Genomic DNA, 26,335 nt, shown 5'->3' with positions numbered 1-26,335 from the left:
TTGATTGATGGAAGATTGTCAATCTCCCAATAATAACCCAATAATATTCAATTACCCAATAATAAACTTGAATAATAAACTTGAACAATAATTAAGGAGAGATTAATGTGTAATTTGTGGAAAGATTGAAGAGTAATCTATTCTAATCTACTCCTAATCTAATCTAAAGAAGGATTTTTCTAGCTAAAAAGATGTCTAATAAAACTTCATGATTTGATTATTACAAATGGGGTATTTATAGTGGAAATTAGGTGGATGCATTAGGGTTAACTAAGGGCTAAACTAGTAATTACACTTTTTAGATTGAGCAAGGAGGAGCCGGTATTTTTCGAGAGAAAAGCTTCTTTCTTCGTAGCTTGGAGAAGATAATCCGTGCTGTGCTGGAATCCGGGCGGAATAGGGTCGGGACGGGCGGATTCTGGCGTTGGAATCCGAGCGGATTCGAAGAAATCCGGGCGGATTCTGGCGGGGAAATCCGAGCGTCTTTGAAGGAAATCCGCTCGGATTGTGTTGTGAGAAGACGGGCGGATTGGAGACAATCCGCTTGGATTGTTCTTCAGCAAGGATACTTCTTCTTTTCTTCCCTTTTGTTCACCTCCATTTTATTCTTGTGGGATTGATATTTAGTCCTTGCTTTCCTCTTCATACTAGTCCATCTAGTATCGTCAAGTAGCTTCCGAGTACGCACGATAGACGGGAATTTCCGCCTTATTATCTTCTTTTCTACAAAACATATGAAATGCGATAGAAAAGCAAATAGGAAGGTTTTGACGGATAAAATGGCCATAGAATGTTATAATAGTATGCAAAATAGGCTCAATAAGGGGACTAAATGTGCGCAAATAATGTTCACATCAATGACATAATTGTCACCGGACCCAATCCAACACAAATTCATGACTTTATTAACCATATATCGACTCGATTTTCACTTAAAGACCTTGGGCATCTATCTTACTTTCTTGGCATCGAAGTCACCCCCACCAAAACAGGCTGAATCCTCTACCAATCAAAATATCTTTCCGACCTCCTTCACAAATTTAATAGGCATGAGAGTAAACCCGCATCTACTTCCATGTTAACCCACCCTCCACTAATTAAAGAACCTGCCCAACCAGTTGAAAACGAGAGTGATTATCAAGCAATTGTTGGAAGTCTTCAATATCTCTCACTTACACGACCTGATATCGCCTATTCCGTCAATAAACTAGCTCAATTTCTCACCCATCCCACATCGACTCACTGGGAAGCTCTCAAACGGTTACTTCGAATTACCTCAATGGCACTTTACACTACGGTATTCAACTCACAAAAACATCTCCATTGTGTTTACACGCGTTTTGTGACGCTAATTGGGCGGGCGACCCAGATCAGCAACTAATCTCCACAACCGGGTATATTATCTATTTGGCTAATAATCCTATCTCATGGTCATCCAGAAAACATCGGGCTCTTTCTAGGTCCTCCAATGAAGCTTAGTTTCGGGCTATCGCGGATATCACTTCCGAGGTTATTTGGCTCACATCACTTATTCACGAACTTGGTATCTCAGTCCTTAACCCTCCGACGATCTATTATGACAATTTAAGTGCCACTCACTAATCGGCTAACTCGATTTTTCACTTGCGGATGAAACATCTCGCTCTTGCATTCCATTTTGTCAAAGAATAGATACGCGCTGGCTCAATCCGGGTTCAACATATCAATGGCAGTAGTCAACTCGAAGATACACTCACCAAACCACTACACAAGCCACGCTTTCTTAAGCTATCGTCCAAGATTGGACTCCGTCAACGACCGTCCATCTTGAGCAGGAATGTCAAAAATACACTTCCTAGTCAAGCAACTAATCTCCACAATAATAGCAAGCAATAACCGATTGCCTTATTCTAGCTAATTGATATTATTATGTTAATAATGTATATTTAGTTACCTTGTTTATCTCCCTCAATCAAGGGATTTTATCCTTGTTAGTTGACTAGGTTAGATGTATTAGCCTCTTGTAATCAGTATGTATATATATATATATATCTTGTAATTCATTCTTGATAAATATAATTAACCATCATCTTCTCATAAACTTTAAATTCTAATCCAACCCTCCTCATTTCAATTCGACATGGCGTATCATCATAACCACCAACAGTAGTCCAACACCAAATACACCACCAAATGACATCAGCACAATTCAGTAACCAACACCACCTGGACTCAGTAGAAAACGACTCGAGTGAGGTGACTCAACGAAATACTAAGTGGAAGGCGGATGTATTGTCACATCCGTTGTACGAGCAGCTGTTGGCAGCGCATGTGGCGTGCTTGAAAATCGCCACACCGGTTGATCAGCTACCTAGGATCGACACACAGCTCACGCTGTCGCAAAATGTGGTTGCAAAATACTCAGGTTATAGTAATTCTGCTGGTAGTATTGCTGATCACAATGAGCTCGACCAGTTCATGGTAACGTAACTTCTTGGGCTCTCTCAACATAATCTTCTTACTCGTAGAATCATAGTAACATATTTAACTTCTTAATACTTCGTCTATCTCACAATAATCTTCTAGAATTATTGTTTGGCATAGGAAGTACTTGTTGAGATTACGTAATCTTTCCTAATTTTGTTATTGTAACCAACTGTATCTTTCTCTATATTCTTATGTATCTTTAGGTTATTTCTTTCTTGTATTCTAGGTCACCTAATATGTATATATATATATATTAACCTCATGTGAATAGTATAACTCAAGCTTTACCCTACATTCATTCTACATGGTATCACCAGTCTTTTGATCCAACCTCCCAAGACATTACCATGTCCTCAAACAACACGCTTCCCAACACCAATGAACCCCTCAAACCGTTTATCACCATCAACGTTCATTCCATCGACAAATTTGACGGCTCCAACTACTCGCAATGGAAATTCCAAATTACCGCTCTTCTCCTCAGCTATGACCTTTATGGTTATGTCAATGGCTCCTTACCCTGTCCACCTCAAACTATCACTGAGAAAGACAAGACTACTCCAACTCTGAATCCCGCCTATGCTACGTGGTTCCGACAAGACAAACTATTGTTTGGTGCCCTGGCCGGTACCATTGACAAATATGTTGCCTCTCTTCTTACCCGCACTGCCACCTGCAAAGACCTTTGGGACATATTAGCAACCACCTATGCCCTCCCATCTCGGGGGCACATCAAACAACTTCGCTTCAAACTCAAAAATACCACCAAAGGATCCAACTCTATTGCCACCTATATGAACTCCCTTAAAACAACCATCGACGAACTTGCTCTCCTCGATCACATCGTCTCTCCTGAAGATGTTGTTGATCGCATCATTGATGGCCTCGATGACCCATGTTACCAACCTGTCATCGATCTCGTCAATGCGCGTGATTCGACTATTTCCTTTGCTGAGTTTCACGATAAACTCATTAACAAAGAACTTACCCTTCACATTCAAGACCAAGCCGCACCCGTCTCATTCCCTGCCACTGTTAATGCCATCTCCACCCACAACCGTCGCTACTCTAAACCCAAAACCACCCTTGCCTCCAACCAGTCTCCCTTCCCACCACCTATTCTCCCTGCTCCCGATACTGCACCTAACAAAATCCACGCAACCCTTACAGTGGCCGCTATCATTGGTGAAATACCCAAGGCCACACCCTTGCCTACTCCCCCGTTTTCAAAAATCTATACCCTAATATCACCGTTCCCCGTCACAGCAGACCTCCCTTTACTCCGCAAGTCCACACAGCTACTGCTCTGTCTCCCTCCTTCTCTACACTATATATTGTCGATAGTGGTGCCTCGCACCATGTTACCAGTGACCTCGCCACATTATCTCTTCATTACCCTTACGATGGAACTGATGAAATCGTAATTGGTGATGGTTCTGGCCTCCAAATCACTCACACCGGTTCCACTCTTCTCCCTTCCTTCTCTCATAACTTTACTCTTTCTAATGTCTTATGTGTTCCATCTATGCAAAAGAATGTTATTTCCGTCTCTCAATTTTGTGGTCAAAATAATGTTTTCATTGCTTTCTCACCCACTGCCTTTTTCGTGAAGGATCCTAAAACGGGACGGACCCTCCACCAAGGCCCTGCTAAGGATAGCGTTTATTACTGGATGTTGTCGTCTCCTCCCGTTGTCCTAGCTGCCTCCACTTCTCTCGACATTCATCATAGAGTCGGTCATCCATCGGCTCCTATTCTTTGCCAATTAGCCTCCTATTTCAATAAAAATTTCAATTTCAATTTACCTTGTAATTCATGCTTACTTAATAAAAGTACTAAACTTCCGTTTATGTTGTCCTCCCTCACTAGCACGCGTCCTTTAGAAGTCGTATTTAGTGATGTTTGGACATCTCCTCTTTATTCTATTGATAATTTCAAATATTATATTATTTTTATTGATCATTTCACCAAATTTATATGGCTTTATCCCTTGAAACGAAAATCTGATTCGCTCTCTATAATTACTCGCTTTCATCCTCTTGTGGAAAAACAATTCTCTGCCACCCTACGCACCTTGTACTCTGACAATGGTGGTGAGTACGAGAAACTTGCTCCTTACCTTGCCCAACATGGCATCACTCACCTTACTTCCCCACCACACACCCCGGAGCATAACGGCTATGCCGAACGTCGACATCGCAATATTGTTGACACAGGCCTTGCCTTACTCTCCCACTCGGGTAAGCCCTTATCATATTGGACTTATGCCTTCACTACCGCTGCCTACCTCATTAATCGCCTCCCCACCCCCACCTTATCCAACTCGTCTCCTTACTCGGTCCTATTCAAACACACTCCCAAATATCACAATCTCAGAAATTTTGGGTGTCTATGTTATCCCTGCCTACGGCCCTATACTCATAAACTCGAACCTCGTTCTCAAACATGTGTTTTCGTTGGTTACTCTCCAACCCAACACTCCTATCTCTGCCTCGATCCCTCCACTAACCGGGTCTAATCCTCCCGTCATGTCCGTTTTATGGACACCACATATCCCTTCCGCTCCTCTGTTACCTCTACTCCTTTCATTACCACTGAAAAGTGGGTCGACCTCGTTCTCCCTCTCCTTTCTTCCTCCCCTGCTTCATCCCCTTCATCCGCTGCTCAACCCACCACCTCCCCGACCCCTGGTTCTTCTACCTCCCCTGACTCGCTACCACCATCAACCACACCACCACATACCCCATCTCCACCACCACCACCACCTCCACCTCCACCACCACCCTCCCAGCCTGCTCACCCTCATGGCACACGAGCCTCGAACAACATCTTCAAACCTCGTGTTCCCATGAACCTTTCCACTGAACTATGTCACCCCGAACCCACTAACCTGAAATCTGCCCTCGCCTCTCCTGTTTGGCACACGGCCATGAAAGCCCAATTCGATGCTCTTATTGCTAATAGCACTTGGGAGCTCGTTCCATCTTCCCCATCGTATAATTTTGTCGGGTGCAAATGGGTTTTTCGCACCAAATACAAACCCGACGGCACCATTGATAAATATAAAGCCCGTCTTGTTGCCAAGGGGTTTCACCAACGCCCTGGTCTTGACTATACCGAAACCTTCAGCCCCGTCATTAAACCGGCCACGGTCCGAACTTTACTTAGTCTTGCCGTTATTCACAGCTGGCCGCTTAGCCAGTTGGATGTCAACGATGCCTTCCTCCAAGGCACCCTCTCGGAAACTGTCTTCATGACCCAACCACCTTGGTTCATTGATTCCGCGCATCCTACCCATGTTTGTCGCCTGCGAAAGGCTATTTATGGCCTCAAGCAGGCCCCTCGGGCGTGGTACAACGAACTACGCACTTTCTTGCTTCAACTCGGGTTCACTAATTCAGTCTCGGACACGTCACTCTTTATTAATCATAATACTAATCCTATTTATGTTCTTGTATATGTGGAGGATATAATCGTGATAGGTCCAAGTGCTCCTGCCGTGGCTGCTTTTATAACTCGTCTTTCCACTCGGTTTTCTCTCAAGGATCTCGGTGAGTTGTCCTATTTTCTTGGAGTGAAAGTCCGTTATCATGCCTCGGGTATTTTTCTCAGCCAACATAAGTACATCATTGACCTCTTGGAACGTGCTTCAATGCTCAACTCGAAACCCGTGTCCACGCCTCTTGACTCCTCTGCCAGGCTCAATCTTCATGAAGGTGAACCTCTTACGGATCCCACTTCTTTTCGTACCTTGGTTGGGGGTCTGCAATATCTCTCCCTCATGCGTCTCGACATTGCCTATGCCACCAGTCGCCTGTCTCAGTTCATGAACAAAGCAACAACGGTCCACTGGTCTGCTCTTAAGCGGCTTCTCCGCTATCTCTCTGGCACCCCCTCCATGGGTCTTTGGCTACGCAAATCTTCCCCGCTGACACTCCACGCCTATTCTGTTTCGTATTGGGCGCGTGATGAAGATAACCCTCGCTCCACTGGTGCCTATATTGTCTTCTTGGGTAAGAATCCCATTTCGTGGAGCTCAAAGAAGCAGCGAACTATTGCCCGTTCTTCCACTGAAGCAGAATACCGTTCCATTGCAAACACCGCTGCTGAACTGACCTGGATTGAGAATTTATTCCGTGAACTCCACATTGCCCTGCCATCACCTCCAACTATTTTTTGTGACAATGTGGGAGCTGCGAACCTCAGTTCCAATCCGGTCCTTCACTCTCGCATGAAGCACCTTGCACTTGACTTTCATTTTATTCGTGAAAAGGTGCAGTCTGGCATTCTACGTGTGACCACCGTCGCCAATGATGATCAGCTTGCTGATGCTTTAACCAAGCCCCTTGCTCGACCTCGCTTGCATATGCTGTTATCCAAGATCGGCCTGACCGATCAGTCGTCAGTCTTGCGGGGGCATGTTGAGATTACGTAATCTTTCCTAATTTTGTTATTGTAACCAACTGTATCTTTCTCTATATTCTTATGTATCTTTAGGTTATTTCTTTCTTGTATTCTAGGTCACCTAATATGTATATATATTAATCTCATATGAATAATATAAATCAAGCTTTACCCTACATTCATTCTACAGTACTCCCTCCGTCCTGATCAATTGTTGTCCTTTGATTTTGGCACAAAGACCAAGGAAAGAGGAGGGAGTCAATTACTAAATGACAAGTGGATCAGATTGAGTGTGAATGATCAAATTGCTCATCAAGTTCATTGTTAAAATAGAAAGGAAAACAATTGATTGAGACACGCAAAATGAAAAAGGACAACAAATGACCGGGACAGAGGGAGTAATAATTTACATTCGTTTCATAATAATCTTCTTACTCGTAGCACTACTACAATTTCGGGTTTATAAAACGCCTATATTAGAACGGTTTTTCCAGAGTTATTATTGTTGCACAAGAGGCTCATATTGTAAGATTTTTTTTTTGTTAATATTTGAGTATTAGAATATTAGAATTGAATCCTCTTTTCTCGAAAAAAAGTATTCAGTTTTATAGGACAAGATGAAAGGTCTTATCGAAAACTTACCGCAGCTTGCGAAACAAAGGCTAAGAGAAAAAAAAAGTAGAGGTATGACTGGCATAAAATCGACAATTAGACTCAAAAATTATAGGCCTCCGATAATTTGGCAAAGGAACAACTACTAGAATAAAGAGCAAAATTAAGACCGATCAAATAAAGATATTAAGCATAACAGATTATTCGGAGTCTAACTAATGGTAACATAATTTAATGATCCTACTTTTTCGATCCTATGATAATCTTCTTACTTCTAGGAGACGTACGGGAAATTTTAAAGGACAATAATATTGTTAAGTAAATGTGTGACAACTAGAGCAATATTCTAATTTATTTTTCATGATTTTTGGAAATTAATGTTTTTTATTAGTCTAGTTTTTGCCTGATTGGTTGTTAGGAGTGTATTAGATAAGGTAGTGAGTTACCTAATTAGGGGCGTTTGGTTCGCGCGTGGGTATGAGTTTGGAATTAGAAATCATACCCGGGTGCTATGAATTTGGAACTTATTCCTCATACCTTATGAATGTTTCAGTTTTGGGTGGAATGGGGTTGAACTTCATCAAAGTTTAAAAAATCTAAAATACATCATTAAAAATAATTATTTTTGATATTGAAAAATCATGAAAATAAAGATTTGATAAAATAAATATAAAAAAATTCATTTAAAATGTTCCATATAAATTTTTTTCGTGGTTTTTGGTTTTATTATTTGATATCCATAGGTATCAATCTCATATCCACCTCCCCCTTGAGTATAAGAAACTCATCCCTCATAGGTTTCATGTATGGGTATAAAACCCTATTTTTGTCAAACAAACAGTTTGACTCATTCTAAACTCATACCTCGTAACTTTATGAGTTGAAATAAACAACCCTTAGAGTTTTTAATGATGTGATGCTTTCATTTCATGCTCATTATAATATATGCTAATGGAGTTTTTATTTGACTTAATTTTAAATTGCTAATACTGTACCCAATGACGTAATCATGATTTAATGTCAAGGGAAGAAAAATATAGCAAGAGCCAAGAGGGAACTATTAATGTAGTTGTGTAAACTAGAAAAAAAAAAAATCCATAAATTTTAATTTAAACCTTCGTTTTTTTCATTGTCCAGCTAGGGTAATTGCTCCTGCCTACCTCCGCCACTACAAATACCATTTTAAAATAGCTCTTATGGGAAAATCTCACATTTTGATCTCAAAATTTCAAGAGAAAATGAAAAAAAAAATATTTTTACTTTTTTTTCGAAATAAAATCCTAACACTAAAAGATTCCAACTTTTATTAATGACAGGTTTATTGGAGTCCGCATTTGAACGTTGGTAAATTGGTATGTATGCCAGCAATATCATCCGTCAATTTTGTTTTTACAAGAAACTATGACTTCTTTAGCATCTGCTGCCTCTAAGACAGCCCATCTTGGACTCCCTAATTTTTGTGGCATTGATTCAGATGGACATAGTGGGGGTCTTCTTTTGCGTTGGGATGACTCTGTTGTACTTAGTTCTTTTAATATTCACCCTCGTTTTATTTTGTGTAATTTATGTTTGGATGTAAATAATGGTTGTACGAAACATGATATGTATGTTATGTTTATCTATGGTGAACCATGTATCGACCTTCGTCTATCTTTATGGAATAATATTTCAGCTTTAATTTCGGGTCTGTCCCCCTTTCTAATTATTGGCGATTTTAATCAGGTGGAAATGTATTCGGATAAATTAGGTGGTTCACATATCATTCGCGGTCAACAGGATTTCACCAACTGGAGATTTGACAATTCTTTGCTTGATGTTCCTTTCTTTGGTCCCCTTTTTACTTGGATGAATAATAGATCCGATGATCAACTTATTATGGAACGCTTTGATCGCGCTTATGCCAATTCTGAATGGCTACATCTTTTCCCTGCGGCATCTCTCATGCATCTTCCAATTCTTGTCTCGGATCACGCTCCAATTATCCTCAAGTTTTTCCATCCTTCTAGGACCTGTAAACGCCCATACCGTCTTGATAACTGGTGTTTAGGCTCACCTAAGATTGCCCATATCGTTGCTTGTGTGTGGGCTCTACCTGTTACTGGTTCTCCGATGTACTTTTTATCTCGCCGCCTTGCGTCTGTTCGCTTTTCTATAATGCAGTGGGTAATTCATCATCGTCTGTCCCATGGTATTAACTGGTCGGAGATTCAATGTAAAACTCACTGTTCTGGTATAGAGATCGTGGATGCTCATTCAGCAACAAATTTTCAACAAGTTCGTTCTGCACAACTTCACCTTTTGAAGTTACAGCATGATTACTGGTTGTAACGGGCTAAGTTGAAGAATGAGGTTCTTGATGGTCTCCCGTCGCGGTTCTTATATTCCCGTGTCAAATAACGAGCTTCTCATCAGCGTATTCTTGCGTTGCTTTCTAGCTCTGGAGAATGGCTTTATACTCCAGCTCAGATTTCGTTGGAAGTTACTTCTTTCTTTCAATGTCTTTTGGGGGCTACCCCTCCTCAAGATCCTGGCTCACCCCGAGGTTTTATTGCCCCTTTGCTTGACTCACTGGATCTTCCAGTGCTCAGCTCAAGCGATTGTTTACTGTTATCTGCTCCTTTCACGGAACACGATATTATATGTGCTCTCAATGGTATGGATGGATCCAAATCACCTGACCCTGATGGCATAACCCCTAAGTTTTTCCAGATGTTTTGGCCCCAGATTGGTCAGTTGGTTACTTTGGCTCTTCTTCGTTTCCTTAACTCTGGCGTTATGCTGAAAGAATGGAACAACACTCATATTATTCTTATACCTAAAGTTGAGAAACCGGAACAGATCTCTCAGTACCGTCCTATCAGTCTCTGTAATGTTATTTACCGGCTTGCTTCCAAGTGTCTTGCCAATCGCCTCAAGCTTGTCATTTCATCTATTGTTTCAGACTCTCAGCAGGCGTTTGTTCCTTCTCGGCTTATGTCAGACAGCTGTGTTATTACTCACAAGATTATGCATTATCTTAACAAGACAAAGAGAGGCTCTGTTTCTTATGCTGCTTTGAAGCTTGATATGCATAAGGCTTTCGATCGTGTTTCATGGACTTTCCTTATTGCAGTATTGAAGAAATTCGGCTTTCCCGTTTTCTGGCAAGATATTATTTGGGAATGTATTTCAACTGTCACATATAATATCATTATTAACGGAGAGCCATCTAGTACCTTTAAACCTTCTTGTGGCCTGCATCAAGGTGATCCTCTTTCACCTTATTTGTTTATCATGTGTATGGAGATTCTCTCTTGCCAGCTGCGTACAGCGGAGAAGTCTAATGCGTTAAATGGACTTAAGATTTCTCGGTACGCTCCCCCCATCTCAAATCTGTTTTATGCTGATGATGCTTTTATTTGCTGTAAGGCAACTCCATCTGCTTTTGAGAATCTAAGGGATTTGCTTCGGTGCTTTGAGCTTGCATCTGGTCAGATGATCAATTTGGATAAGTCTTTTATTAAATTTAGTCCAAATGCACCTCCTGATTTTAGGACTCACATGGCGTCCATTCTGAAGATGCGAACATCTGTTTGTTTTGGGAATTATTTGGGAGTCCCTGTTGATATTCCTTCTAACAAATCTTTGCTGTTTCAACCTTTGGTGGATAGACTTACAAGTCGCATCCTAGCCTGGTCTTCTCTACACCTCAGCCAGCCTTGTAAGCTGCTTATTATCAATACTTTTATTCTGGGTTCAATCCGGTTTCTCATGGCTTCTATTCCCTTTCCTGTTGGGATTTGTAAGAAGATCGACTCTTTGATTGCGGCTTTTTGGTGGCGCAAAGATGCTCTTCACAGATCTATTCACTGGATTTCTAGAGATTGTTTGCAGCTTCCTCGTGCAAATGGCGGCCTTGGTTTGAAATCTGTCGCTTTATTAAGCCAGGCAACTCTTTTGAAAAATTACTGGCGCATGTAGCATCAACCATCTGGTTTGTTATCAAGATTTATGGTTCCAAAGTACAAAAAAGATATTCCTATTCCTTCTTCAAGATCAAAGGTCTCTCATCCTTCTTTTTTCTGGTCTGGATTATGTCACGCTGCTAATGCTTTGTCTCCTGGGTTCGCATGGAAGCTTGGGAATGGTTCCTCAGTTGATCTATTTTCCAGCCCTTGGGTGAATGGAACTACTCCCTCTGTGCGTGTATCTGCATCTTCTGTCACGCCGGTTCTATCTTATGTGATTTCTGACTATGGAACGTGGAATCATGCTACTGTTTATCGTTGGTTTCAACCTCCTTGCGCCAGAACTATTCTTGCTATGGAACCTCCTCATATTGATATTGATGACTTCCTCTATTGGAAGTACACGGAAGATGGAGTCTATACAGTTCGCTCAGGCTACGACTTCTTGTTATCCCACATGCCTACTTCCTGCTCTCCCTCGTTTTACTCTTCCTTTCCTTGGAAAGTTCTTTGGAATCTCCGTTGTTCTCCTAAGTTCCCTCTCCTGGTTTGGGGTATTGTACATAATATCCTTTCTACTTTAGATAATCTATCTGTCAGAGGCCTACAGGTTAGTACCTCCTGTGTGTTTTGTCACTCTTTTCCAGAGTCTTTAGATCATCTTTTTCGTTCGTGTTCTGTTTCTAGACATGTTTGGCTTTCTTCGCCTCTTGGTATTAATTCGGTTGCTAACCCAGGGGTATGTTTGCAAAAATGGCTTGCAGATTTTGTTGTTTTTTTCCACAGAAACACTACGCATGCAGATCGGTGCCTCCTTCGTTTTCTTTGTATTATAAAGGCTATTCGGACGGTTCGTAATTCGGTAGTCTTTGACAACTGTAGTCTTGATCCGGTTCAGGTTTTACATTTGTCGGACTACCTTTTTGCATCTCATTCCCAGCTGTCGGTGTTTTGGCCTTCCTTTGCTAGATCTTCTATCAAGATTTCAATACCAGTCTTAAACTGTGCTCTGTTTTCTTCTGAAATAACATACTTTATTCCAGTTCACAGGTCAGCTCTAAGGGATTGCTACACTGTTTCTTCCTTGGATACAATGGCAGGCAATCCAGTTTTTCAGAATGTGAGGGCTTCCACGGTGTTTGCAGCCTCGACGAAAGGCCTCCTTCTCACCATGTACAGAGCTCACTCAGCTTCACAAACTTCTGTTTCTTTCAGAGTAACATCAAAAAAATTATCCTCAGTTCTGGCCTCCACAACGCCAGTACCAGTCGAATTGTGCCACACGTTGAGCACAATTCGTAGTTTCCTTCGTTTGTACGTTCACTGGTCAGTTAGTCTGGCCACTGGCTAAGTTGTATACTTTCTGGTTACATTTATATATATGCAGTTCACTATTGTCAAAAAAAAAAAAAAAAAAAAAATTGGTATGTATGTTAAGTTTCCAAAGGAAAGACGTGGGATCGACTCCCACTGAACATTTGTTTTGTTTTTCTCAGTTGTGGGGCCCATACCCCACCCTAAAAGGTAGTATTTTTAAGGGTAAATTGATTATTACTCCCTTATATAATTCACTTTTTGAAACTTACTCCCTTATATAATTTTTTTTCGAAATTACTCCCATAAAATGTCACATTTATCAAATATTGCTTTCATTTAACGACTCCAGTCAATAAAATGAAAATATTTCATTCAAAATTTGAAATTTGGTACTAACTTTTGCTGTTTATGACTATAATGTCTTTAGCCTTATTATATTGAAGACTTGAACGACACCGAGAGAGAGAAAGTTATTTAACAAATATGGGAGGAAGGAGGTGAATTTAAAAAATTTGAGAGGAAGAGTTGATTTAAATTAAACATATAATAAGGCTAAGGGTAATATAGTCATATGCAAGAAAAATTAGTACCAAATTTCAAATTTCGGTGGAAATATTTCTCTTTTGTTTGGCCGAAATTACTGAATGGGAGGAATATTTGAAAAGAGTTAGGGGGCGTTTGGTTGGAGGTCTACAAGAAAGGGTAAGGGAAATAAAGTTATTTATTTCTTTTGTTGGTGTTTGTTTGACACAAACAAAGAGAATGAAATTCTCTTTCTTACCTCTCAATCCATCTAATTCCTTACCCCATACCTCCCCAAAGTATGAGATTTCATTACCCGTGTTACCGTTCAACCATCTTATTTACCTATCACCACACCAGTCACCATCAAGACGCCATCGCCGCCACCACCACCACCACCACCACCACCACAACCACCCCACATAAACCACCACCACAACACCATCGCCACAACCACCATGACGCCACCATCACTACCACCACAGCCACCCCATTGCCACCATCACCATCACGATGCCACCGCCACCACCACCATCACCACAACCACCCAACCTAAACCATCGCCCACACACTAAAACAAATCACAGCCCACCACACTTCATTTTCTTGATGTAACCAAACAACTAGTTAAGTTTTAGACAATCTCTTACTTTTCCCCCACTTACCCTTGGTAAATTTTCTTTCCCTTTCCTTTTTTCTAACCAAACACCCCCCTATATTTTATGGGAGTAAGTTTCGAAAAAAATTATACTCCCTCCGTACCACACCAAAGGTAACGTAGGGAAAAATGGAGTATTTAAGAAAAGTTGGAAAAAGTAAGGGTAAAGAGGGAAAAAATAGGTGGGTTATGTAATTGTGGGTTTATTTGTGGGTTGATAGGTGGGGTATGTAATGGCATATTGTGTAAATATCAAATGGGTATAAGGATAACTTGGTAATGTTGTGGGCCAAATAAGGAATGTTACCTTTGGTGTGGTACGTCCGTTTATAGTAAATGTTACCTTTGGTCTGGTACAGAGGGAGTATAAGGGAGTAAGTTTCAAAAAGCGAATTATAATAATCAATTTACCCTATTCTTAACTTATATTATCATTTTTGGGGTTAGACTTTAAGTGTGTTCTATTTTTTCTGTATATCTTTGGTAAATTTGTAGCTCTAAATTATTTTAATATATAAAATCTTCATTTTAATATTTCAATTTACTTGCACAATTTGAAAAATACTTCTCTCACGGCCTCATTATATTTTTATTTTCTTTATATGATCTCGACAATAAACTTATATAAACCTATATTATATTATTATTAGTCATTTATCTCTTCAAACACTTGCACCGTTTGATCGTTCTAAAATAAAATTTGGACCGTTAAAAGGAAATGGAAGGAAATGGAGAGAAGAAAAAATGGAGAGAATCTCTATTGTTAATTTTTATAGATTATGCATAAATAAATGAAAACTCTTTTGACATTTTTTTTATATAAACAAACTATTAATCACTATTAAGAACAATGTTTATTGCATGCTATAAGAAAATATGGGTAAATGTCGATATTGTTTAAGCACTAAAGTTCCGATAATATGGGCCTCAAAATAAATTTTTGTACCGGGCCCCCAAAAACTCAGGGACGGCCCTGCATGGTAGGAATGTAGGATGAAAAAGTATAATGGTAGTGTAGTAGAATCCGAAGGTTATGTTGTATTAACAATGTGATGTTGTACAAGAATTCAACATGTTGGTGGGAGCATGAGTTTATAATTTGTTTGGTGGGTAGCAAGAATTTTTTTTTATGCAATTCTAAATTGTTTTAATGTGTATTTTTTTTTGTTTTCTAATTTAATAATTTTTTTTTCTTTTGTTGTAATCCTTCAAATTGCCTTCACTTATAAACCTTGTACATTGGTTTAAGACTTGGGGCATTGTTCTTATGGCACCACAATTTGTTTTTCTTTGTTTTTTAAAAGAGATTTTTTAAAGTTCAATTCAAAATGTTTAATTTTGAGGTGTCTAGTAATCTTTGGAGCTTAACACCACGCTAAATACAAAGACGAATAATGTCATGTGACGGATGTCAAACATGTGTTAGATGTGTATTGTTCACCTTTAGCATCTCTTATTCGGCAAGATGTATGAAAGAATCATTCTGAACCATATATATTGTTTTCTCATATATATGTAGTTTTCTCATGAATTATGTTACAACGGTGTCTTACCAGGTTCTGTTTAATGGGGCTCTATTACAATTGTTTAACCCTCAATGTGGTCTACGACAAGGAGACCCCTTATCTCCTTATATTTTCGTCCTTTGTATGGAGGTTCTTTCATGCAGTTTGCTTAGGGCGCAGTTAACCGGGGCGTTGACGGGCATTCAACTAGGTGGTGGTGAACAACCACTAACTCACTTGTTTTTCGCGGATGATGCCGTGTTTTTTCTACAAGATCAAGGGAATTCTTTTGAAACTTTAAAGGGTATTTTGGATAAGTATTGACGAGCATCGGGCCAGATTATGAATGAGGAAAAATCAGGGATTCTGTTTAGTCGTAGTACAACACGTAGGAGTGTGCGAAAAGGTTTTAAATTTTTGAAGATAAAAGGCAATAAGGGTCTTGGAAAATATCTAGGATTACCCACTGATTTTCAGGGGTCCAAGAGGGAACTCTTTAAGGGTATTGTTGATATGGTTATGAAGCGTATTTCATCCTGGAATGGGATTTTTCTCTAACCTGCGGGAAGGTTAACTCTTATTTCGTCTGTCCTATCAAATCTTTCAAACTACTTTCTATCGGTGTTTAAAATACCGGTAAGTGTGACCAATATGATTAATTCTCTTTTGTCACATTTTTGGTGGGCTGGATGTAGAAAGGGGCAACCTGTTCATTGGTGTAGTAAAAAATTCCTAAGTTTACCGAAAAGAGAAGGCGGACTTGGCATTCGAAATATTGAATGTCTAAATAACGCTATGTTGGCTAAGCATGCATGGCGGATTATGCGTGGTGATGACACTTACTTCACACGTGTGTTCCGACAAAAAATTGGTTGACAAGGGGTTTTGTAATGGTAATTGTGATTCGAAAAAGTGGGACAAATTTATCATGGGGTGCTAGGAGTATTTTATAGGGACTGGTGTTCGTTCAACATCATGTGGGATGGAAGCCGGGTCTGGAGTCGGAACTGAATATTTGGTTGAACAGATGGGTTTGTGGTGATTATCCAGAACCAAATGCCGGAGTTTTGGGTTTGGAGCATGTGGAGTTATGTAATTTAATGATTAAGGATTTAAGGTGTAATGGGTTAAATGTAAGTTGTAATGGGACGAATGTAAGCTGGAATGTACCTCTAATTCGGAATATTTTTTCGGATGCCTATGCCACACGTATCCTTCCTATTCCAATTGGTCGTACGCGGACACATGATGAAGTTTAATGGGTGCATAATAATGATGGGAATTATAGTGTCAAAAGTGGTTATGGGGTTCTTTTTGGTGAATTTATGGATAAAAAGGAGACAATGAAAGATAAGTCAAGGCTGAATGATTATGACCGTCTTTTTTGTAGAAAGAAATTGTGGAGGCTTCCGAGGCCTCAAGTGTGGAAGATTCTGCTATGGCGTATTATTACGAACTCCCTTTCAGTGGGTTCAAATTTTGCACGACGGAACATTGGAATTGATTCGGGATGTAAGCTATGTAACAATGATGGCACGGTTATGGAAACTATGGAGCATTTGTTTCGTGATTGTCCTGTATCACGAAGACTTTGGGCTTCGTCTGACATTGGTATTCGAGCGACTCATGGGTCGAATCTGCCTACTGGAAAATGGATTATGGATTGGATTTCTTATCTGGTTAAGTTGAAGGAATCGGATGGTCGTGTTCGTGTGGTCAGGTTTCTCGCCACTCTATGGTGTTTATGGAGTATACGAAATCATATTCTATTCCAACGTGTTTCTTTTCATCCGCAATTATTTTTCCGGCTTTGGACTCAAGTTGTAGGGATGGTGGACAAGGCGCTTGACATGATTAAGGACGGTAAGGAGAGGGATGGTCATGATGATTCGGGACAGTAGAATGAGCAACTTATTTGGATTCAGGAAAGCAAACCTGTTTGTTTTGTTGGTACCATCGGCGAGTGTACACACTTGCGAATTATGGTGGATGCTAGGTGGAAATCAATGGATAATGCAGGAAAAGGATGGGTCGTGTACTCTGAAATTGGGGAGATTATTTTCAGGGCTAGAAGAAGTATTCGAGCTGAGTCGGCGTTACAGGCTGAAGGATTGGGGGTTCATGTGGTTCTGCTATGGGCTATAGGTAGAGGGATTCGTCATTTGGAAGTCTCCTCGGACTGTCTTTCGCTTATTTGTTTTCTTGCAGGGATCCAGAAGCCTCATCAACGTCTTGGGGATGTTCTAAGTGACATCCATGCTCTTGCTACTTCTTTTCACTGTTTAGCTTTTAGTTATATTCCCAGGACCTTTAATATTATTGCTCATGGTCTCGCATGTGAGGCCATGTTTAGTTAGGTATATCTCTATTTACCGCTGTCCAAAAAAAAAAAAAAAACAAATTCATCGATATACTTAGGTAAATACTATATTCAACAACCCTTTGGTGATGAGTCGTTCTTATAAAATTATAATGTAGGAGTATAATTCATGAAAAATTTCAATGTTAAAATGATACATCTAAATGCTATAGATGTGGTGCATGCTTCTAGTAGAAACAAAGGTAAGAAAATTTAGGTAACTGTTTAAAGAATGTTGATTTTTTGAATCATAATGATGCAGAGGAAGAATATGAAAGTGGTATTAAGCTACTTTATTCTTTCGTAGAAGTCATGTCATGTTAGTACACAACTTTTCGTTTCTTATCTTAGCTAGAAAGTATATTACTTTCATAGGCGGCCAAGAGGGGAGCATTTCTTTTTTTTTTTTTTAACAACAATGAACCCTTTATATTTAAAAAAGACAAGCAAAATACAACAAAGTTTAGCCTGTTGCTAGGCTTACAGACCATAAAGGATGAAGCACAAAGAAAGTACGGATCTGAAAGACAGAGTGCCGCACAGTAATTGGTACTGGCAATTTGCTTGCCAGAACGGAGGATAATTTTCGACATGTAATACAGAAGTTAACCAGGCTATAATCCATCTGTTGAGCATAACGCATAGCCAGAATGAGGATTCGTGCAGAAGCAATGAACGACGATCCCGCACGTACAGTGTTAGAAAATGAATATCCCAAAGCAGAATCCAATAGAAAACAACGAAGCATTGTGAAAACCGAACTCGCTGGGTAGAGACTAAAATGCAAACACCGCCGTCTCGTTGCAAAGTAGTAATCCCTGCAATTTTGGTAAGAGGAAGACACACAGTAGGCGGCTCAAAAGAGGACCTAATCAGTTGAAGCCGAGAATTAGAACTTACCAGATCACCAATTAGACGATAAATAACTTCAGGCTCAATAGGATGATTTTTGAAAACAACCATATTCCGAGAGGTCCAGATTGCACGGAGCACACAACAAAAATAAATCAAACTAGAGTCCTTGCTCGATCCATAAGAGTGACTCGCAAGATAAGATATAAAATCCGCAATCCATGTGAGAAAGGGAGTAAATGGGTTCGCCATAGGATTAATACCAAGCCAAGAAGATTTCCATAAGTGCTGAGTTATCGAACATGATCTAAATAGATGGTCCATAGACTCATATGAAGAGTGACAGAGATGACAATCTTGCGCCACATTCAAACCTCGTGATAGCAAATTAACATTGGTTGGTAATATATTGTGTGCCATTCGCCAAAGAAGGATTGACAACTTACGTGGCATCGTCTTTCTCCATACAATGTGCCAAGGAAATTGGTGTGCCCTAGAGCGAGCGGAGGAAGCAGTCGGAGTTTTTGACCAAAGTAAAAAGTAGTCAGACTTAGCTGAATAAACTCCATCCTCAAAAAATTTCCAATAAATGAAGTCGTCAATATCAGGGACTGGAGGTTCCATAACAATGATTTCCTTGGTAGTTTTAGAAAAAAAATAACGGAAGAGCATAGTCGGGTTCCAGTCCCCAGACTCTAAAATAAAAGATGATAAAGGTGGTGGTGGGTCTGGAAAGGATGTATTGAGTGTAGGTAATCCTCCATTTACTCACCGACTCGACCAAATATCAACCAACTTACCACTACCTAATTTCCAGCAAATAGCGTCTTTCATCAAATTCACTACACGGCAGATACCAGTCCATGCATAAGATACATTTGAGACCAAAGACCTGGAATTCGGAATAGGTATATGCCTCTGGTATTTTGCAGTCCAAAACTTTGCAAGTAAGGTAGTTGGCCGAGAAGTAATACGCCAGATGTTTTTGAGGAGTAAGGATTGACTTAGCAATAATGTATTCTTAATGCCAAGGCCGCCATATTCCTTGGGAGAATGCAAAGCATCACGTCGAAGCCAGTGTATTGTATTCTTGTTCCAATCATTACGCCACCAGAAAGCAACAATCAGAGCATCGATCTTACGGCAATCACCATGTGGAATAGGAACACAAGATAAAATATGGTTAAGAGAAGCTAGTAGAATAGTCGAGATAATAATAAGCTTACTCGATTGGCTCAGATGAAGTGCTGTCCATGAAGAAATGCGTGTAGTAATCTTGTCAATTAAAGGAAGAAATGGTTCCGATTTTTTTCGCGGAATATCAATTGGAACACCCAGATAATCTCCAAAATAAGAAACCGTGGGCATCTTCAGGTTAGATGTCAGATGCGTTCAGAAATCAGCTGGCGTATTCGGACTGAATTTAATGTACGACTTGTCTAGATTAATCATTTGACCAGACACAACTTCAAATTCCTTGAGTAAATCTCGCATAGCTTCAAAAGAATTATTTGTAGCTTTACAGCATAGTAGAGCATCATCCGCGTAAAATAAATGCGATATTGTAGGCGCATATCTTGAAATCTTGATTCCAGTAAAATATTTCATCCGTTCTGCCTTGCCAAGCTGTCGTGATTGAACTTCCATACAGATAATAAACAAGTAAGGTGAGATGGGATCCCCTTGCCTCAGACCAGAAGTGGGTTGTAGAGCTTGAGAAGGCGTGCCATTTATAAGTATCCTATAAGAAACCGTTGATATGAATTCCCAGATAAGAATGCGCAAGTGTGTAGGGAAACCCATATGTCTCATTACATCCATAAGGAAGTGCCAAGATACTCGGTCAAAAGCCTTGCTCATATCCAATTTCAGCACCGCATAACAATTAGTTCCCTTTTTTGTTTTGTTGATGCAATGCAGTACTTCATGCGCAACAAGGCAACCATCAGACATTAGGCGACCCGGGACAAATGCTTGATGCGAATCCGAAATAATTGAAGGGATCACCAATATGAGTCTGTTGGCAATGCACTTAGAAGCAATACGGTAAATAACATTGCATAGACTAATAGGACGGTAATGACTAACCAATTCAGGATGATCGATCTTTGGAATAAGAACAATATGCGTGCTATTCCATTCCTTAAGCATAACCCCCGAATTCAATAATTGTAACACATCAGCTGATACTAGATGACCAATCTGGGGCCAAAAAAACTGGTAGAAACGGGGCGTAATACCATCTGGACCGGGTGACTTTGAACCATCCATGGTGCGTAGTGCTCGAAGGACATCAAATTCAGTGAAAGGTGCAGATAAAAGTGAGCAATCCGCAGGTGAAAGTGAGGGCAATTCCAAAGTAGATAGGAACGAGTCCATCGATACAAATGACGGGGCTGTAGAAGGAAATTTTGAGGCACACAGAAGAGTATGAAAATAAGAAAATATCTCACACTCAACTTGCTCTGGATCCTGAAGCCATATGCCGTCAGTATTGCGAATGGCGACCAGCCTTTGTTTAACGGAGCATTGTCATACTCGATTAAATAGGAATCGAGTTGGTAAGCCATCCAAAATCTCATTACGAAGCTTTACCCGCTGAAGCCAGTATGCATGTTGTTTAGAAATAAGTTGGAGACGACTAGCACGCAGCAGTTGGTAATTATCAGCTGATGCAAGATCAGAAATATCCGTAGCAGACACGTCAAGAACCTTCTCAATAGATGACCAATTGATGCCGTAACTAATACGGTGTTGAATAACCCATTGCAGAATAGCAAATCTCACAGAGGCCAACTTGCGTGAAAAGACGTAAGGTAACGAACCCAAGACAGGGGTTTGAAAGGCTAAATTAACAAGCGAAACAACTTCAGGCAAATGCAAACACCAGTTATCAATGCGGTAGGGTCGTTTTAAGGTATTTTGAGTATGGAAAAAGTGTAAAACAATCGGGGAATGATCGGAAATGAGAATAGGTAAGTTTAAGAGGGAGGTATGAGGAAACATGTCAAACCAATCCTGTGATGCACGATCAAGCCTTTCCATGATAAAGTTTTCGCCATGTTGTCCATTCATCCAAGTGAAACGAGGTCCAAAGAAAGAAATATCAACCAAACTGTTCTGAAGTTTCCATGTCGTGAATTCGACTTGACCCCGAATAGAGGTAGATCAACCAAATTTGTCTGAGTGTAATTCAACCTGATTAAAATACCCAATTACGAGAAAAGGGGTGCAACCCAAAATAACATTAGAAATCCTATCCCATAAAGACGAACGATACTGAACCATAGACTCCCCATATATAAACATAATGTACATATCATTATACACACCCCGAGGTAACCTTAAACCCAATTTACAGAAGATAAAATGCGGGTTACTACAAAGGATTCTAATATCAGCCGAATTATTCCAGTACAAAAGAAGACCACCACTACGTCCATTAGAATCAACCCCAAAGTAATTGGGAAATCCAAGGTGAGCGGTCCTCGAAAAATCAACTTCTACTGTAGTATGAGTTTCTTGCAAAAACAAAATTAACGGATGATATTTAAGGACGCTTCTATGTAGGTAAGGAATTGTAGGATCATCCGTTTCTCCAAAGCCCCTATAATTCCAGCAAAAGATAGTCATTAGTTCACGGGTGGTGATTTAAGGTCCACCACCTGACCTAAGAGAATCTTCCCGTCTTCAGCGCTAGTAACAGACAAGGAAAGAACACGAAAACCGTGTTAGAGAAACCAAGTGAGAATCCCAAACTGAAGCAAAAGCATACTTAACTCGCTTATTAGACGCAAACTTCAGGCCCAGATCCTTAAGCGGATGTTTCCGTTTATTTGGCCCGGAAACACAATCCAAGGTACATACATTCGGAGGTTTGGGCTTCGTGTAACTGAAACCAGGCAGACCAAGAAATGCGCAGATACACTCAGGGGGGAGTGTGCTTGGCAAACATCAGACAATGATGAACATTCCCAACTCAAATCAAGAAAATTAGACCTACTTGATTTCTTAAAATTAGGCCTACTTAAAAACTTAAATCTGTCATTTACCTTCCTTTTAAAAACAAACTTTAACTTCCTACCAGACGAGTCCATAGGAGCGGGACTAGTAGCAGTCCCATCACTAGGCCCATCAGCCAAAGACTCACGAAAAAGGAGTCCCACATAAACATGTCTTGGGGGAGTAGCTAGTTCAGCCAGGCCCAGCGCGATAGTAGTCTCCAAGTCCTCCTCAGGATCAGTTATTTTAAAAGCTGGTGAAGCCGGAGCAGCCGAGATAGAGGCGCCTGTATGATCTGGCAGAGAGCGAATCAAAGGATGCGTCTCGAGCAGGACCTCTCTGGACTCGTCCTCATGAACTGTAAAGCCAGGTGCAGGAGCAGAAAAAGGTGCCTCTTCATCATCGCCATTTTCAGATGAAGAAGATGAAAATGAGAATACCGGAGATGCCCCTCCGGAATCAACATGAGCAGAATCAGTCGGAGCAGCAATATTGATCTTGGAGTTCAGATATTTAATTAGTGAAGGTAAACCCATAATCTCAGGGGTATAGAAACGCGAACCAGGTGGTCCATGAAGACCCAGTAACCCTCGAGCACTAAGTTCATCCATTCGTGCACGAATGTGACGGGCACCTAGTATTTTACCAGACGGACAGAAGAAGATACGATGGCCCACCTCACCACAGGTTTTGCAAAATCTGAAAATACCTTCATAAGAAAACCCGATCCATTGATGCTCGCTATCACTGATAGCAAGGTAGCAGCCAGGGATTAAAGGTTTGGAAAGATCCACCCAAACCTTAACCCTAACAAAACAACGAGAGGGAGTTAAGGAAGGAATAACTTCCTCCTTGCATATGTCCCCAACATAAGAAAGAAGGAAAGCCGCAACAGAGGAATGCATTAGATTAAAAGGCAGATGCAAGACCCGCACCCAAATAGGGACAATATGAAATAACATATTGTCAGGGAAAGTTGTGGCAGAGCATGGACGGAGAACCAACAAACCACCATCAATGTTGACCATCTGGCGTTTCCTGAAATAATGATAATCTTCCATGGAAGAGAAACAGAACAAGTAGTAAGGCTTCATAGGATGAATTGAAATCGACCCATTAAGCTTCCAGTGAATTCCAATCAGATGCATGATACGGGGAATATCCAGATACCTCTAGTCAATGAAACGAGCTGTAAGAACTCTATTAAAGTCAAGACCAGTAAGATCCACACATAAATGTGGCGGAAGTTTTATACTTACTCCTGCCCGACATGGGGCGATGGAGGAAGATGATGCCATGGGTTTGGGTTATATGTATGAGTTATATTTATGATAGTGAGGATTTGGGTTATTAAAATACAGTAGCTTGCAATTTATAATAGTTGAAAAAGCAGAAAGTTTGCCGGAAAATTACACGCGGCAGAGACACGATCGTTGAAGGGACACGTGGTATTTAAGGATGTAATTAGCTGGACACATCCTCAGTCCATGCATAAGTGGTGAATTTTGGTAGATTAGATTATGTAGTGGAGGTAAGGAGATGAAGTTAGCCAGATCATAGGAGATAGTGGGTTGAAGAAGATGGAATTTGTCTGGAAATTGATAGTGGTGAGGAAAACCTAGAGGTTAAGGAAACTCTCAATTTTGAGAGGGACTCTCTAGAGATAGAGAGAGAAACTCCAAATTTTTGAACCCAATTCCTACATACAGTCAAATATTATACTCGATATATGATACATGAATATATCTATACTATTCTGTTTCTTTCTTTCCCACTTTCCCCACTTTTTAATTTTTAATTTTTTAATTATTATTATGTAATTGGTTTATAGACTACATAATAGTAGTAAACTGTTACACATCAGTCAGAATTTTTAAAGACTCTTTTACCTTTTTTGATTTTTGTGTTTTTTTTTTGACAATTTTATCTTTCAACTTTTTACAGTAATTATTGTATTAAAAGGTTTTATATTATGAGATGATTTTATTAAGTAAAAATAGATCATTATTATCATTAAATGAATAGTTATTTTATAAAAATGAACCGTTCTATGGTGTGAGATTGTATTATTTTATAATTTTTTTTTAACAAATGCCTAAAATATATCTTAGCATTTCCTTTTTGCAAATTTTGTTTCCCTTTTCGGTTCGTATCAATTACTATGAGTCAATGAACGGTGATCAATAATTTTCGTTTAGGAACGCAAATAATTGGTAATTTAATTTGAGTTTTGGGGCCTCCACTTTATATTCGGTACAGGACCTCCTGAACTCATTGGCCGCCCTTGATTACTTTGTCTAAGTGACAGAGCCACGATTTAAACCAAGGGGTGAAAATTTTGTGACATAAAAGTGTACTGATGTTCCTAAAACTTCAAGGATAAATTTGTGATATAATAGTGTACTGATGTTCCTAAAACTTCAAGGATAAATTTGTGACATAATTATCCTTTTAGTGTAGTTGCATCAAAATGCCTTATTCTAGGAATCAACTGTATAAGGTAGCGAGTAGCGATAACCTTATACTGGATGCTGGTTTCGTCTTGAAAAAAGGGTGTTTTCGATAAGTGTTATTTATGTTTTCCCTTGTGTTACATTGTAGACACATTATGTACTCTTGCTATGTTCTTTTAAAGAGCAACTACATCAGCATGTCCGCGTCCATGCTATGGAAGCCGTGATGGCTTGTTGGGATATCGAGCACTCTCTTCAAGCTTGACAGGTATTCACATATTTTTTGTTTCAATGTCAACAGGGACGTCCAATAGAAATACCGACGGTGGGATTCGAACGCCCCTTGGCATTGAGTAGAATTCTATTTCTAACCGTGCCATACACTATTGTTATAATTACTTGCATTGAAATGTATAAGTATTGGGCCTTTCGTCTTTTGGGCCCCGGTTTTAAGAACCGGTTGAACACCCTATTGGACGGGTCTGAATGTCAAAGAAGTCAAAAATGCTTCCTATGTTGTCATGATGTGACACGTGGCCATACCATCACTTAATATAACTTTACCAGCTAAGCTATCTTACATGTACATATGTCTAGAGATATTGGTGGTAGCCTAGCCTTTCTTTCGTTTAAACGATAAAACCTTAGGCATAATTAATTCATAGATGCGTGAGCTTAACCTAAATCCTTTTGCATACAACCATATCATACAAGTTTTTGTAGAAGTATAGGGTACCAATACTCTGGCACAAGCCATAAAAACACAAGAATGCATCCCAACTACATGGTCCAGAAAAGAAATGGCAGAGATACATATAATGGAGACATCACATGAAAGACCAGCTGTATTTTGACACAATCTCCCCAATAAGACAGTGGTAATCCACATGAAACCTTATGGCCCTGCTTATTTCAAACAAGTGCCTGTGCCTCCTCTCTACAACCCCATTTTGCTAAGGTCTATCAATGATACTTGTTTGGTGAATTAACCCTTTTTCAACAAAATAAGGTTTGCATTGTTTGTCATCAAATTCCAATGCATTGTCAGACCTAATAACTTTGATTTTAGCACCAAATTGAGTACTTACATATTCATAAAACATTTTAATTATTTCAAATGCCTTAGATTTATAGGCCAGAAGAAATACCCATGTTCCCCTTGACAGTTCATCCACAATGGTTAGAAAATATCTTTATTTCCCTTTATAAGCAACTTATAAGGACCCCATATATCAATA

At 39.8% G+C, this 26,335-nt stretch overlaps 1 pseudogene; it reads left to right on the top strand.

Moving 5' to 3' along the window:
• Nucleotides 1–2,172: 2,172 nt before the first annotated feature.
• LOC141630538 (homeobox protein knotted-1-like 3) overlaps nt 2,173–26,335 on the top strand; it is a 44,752-nt pseudogene continuing 20,589 nt past the window's right edge.

The sequence above is a fragment of the Silene latifolia genome, chromosome Y (genome assembly GCF_048544455.1).
Source record: "Silene latifolia isolate original U9 population chromosome Y, ASM4854445v1, whole genome shotgun sequence".
NCBI classification, from domain to species: Eukaryota; Viridiplantae; Streptophyta; class Magnoliopsida; order Caryophyllales; family Caryophyllaceae; genus Silene; species Silene latifolia.
Note: the sequence above shows the minus strand (reverse complement) of the source record. Positions and strands in the feature narration are given on the sequence as shown.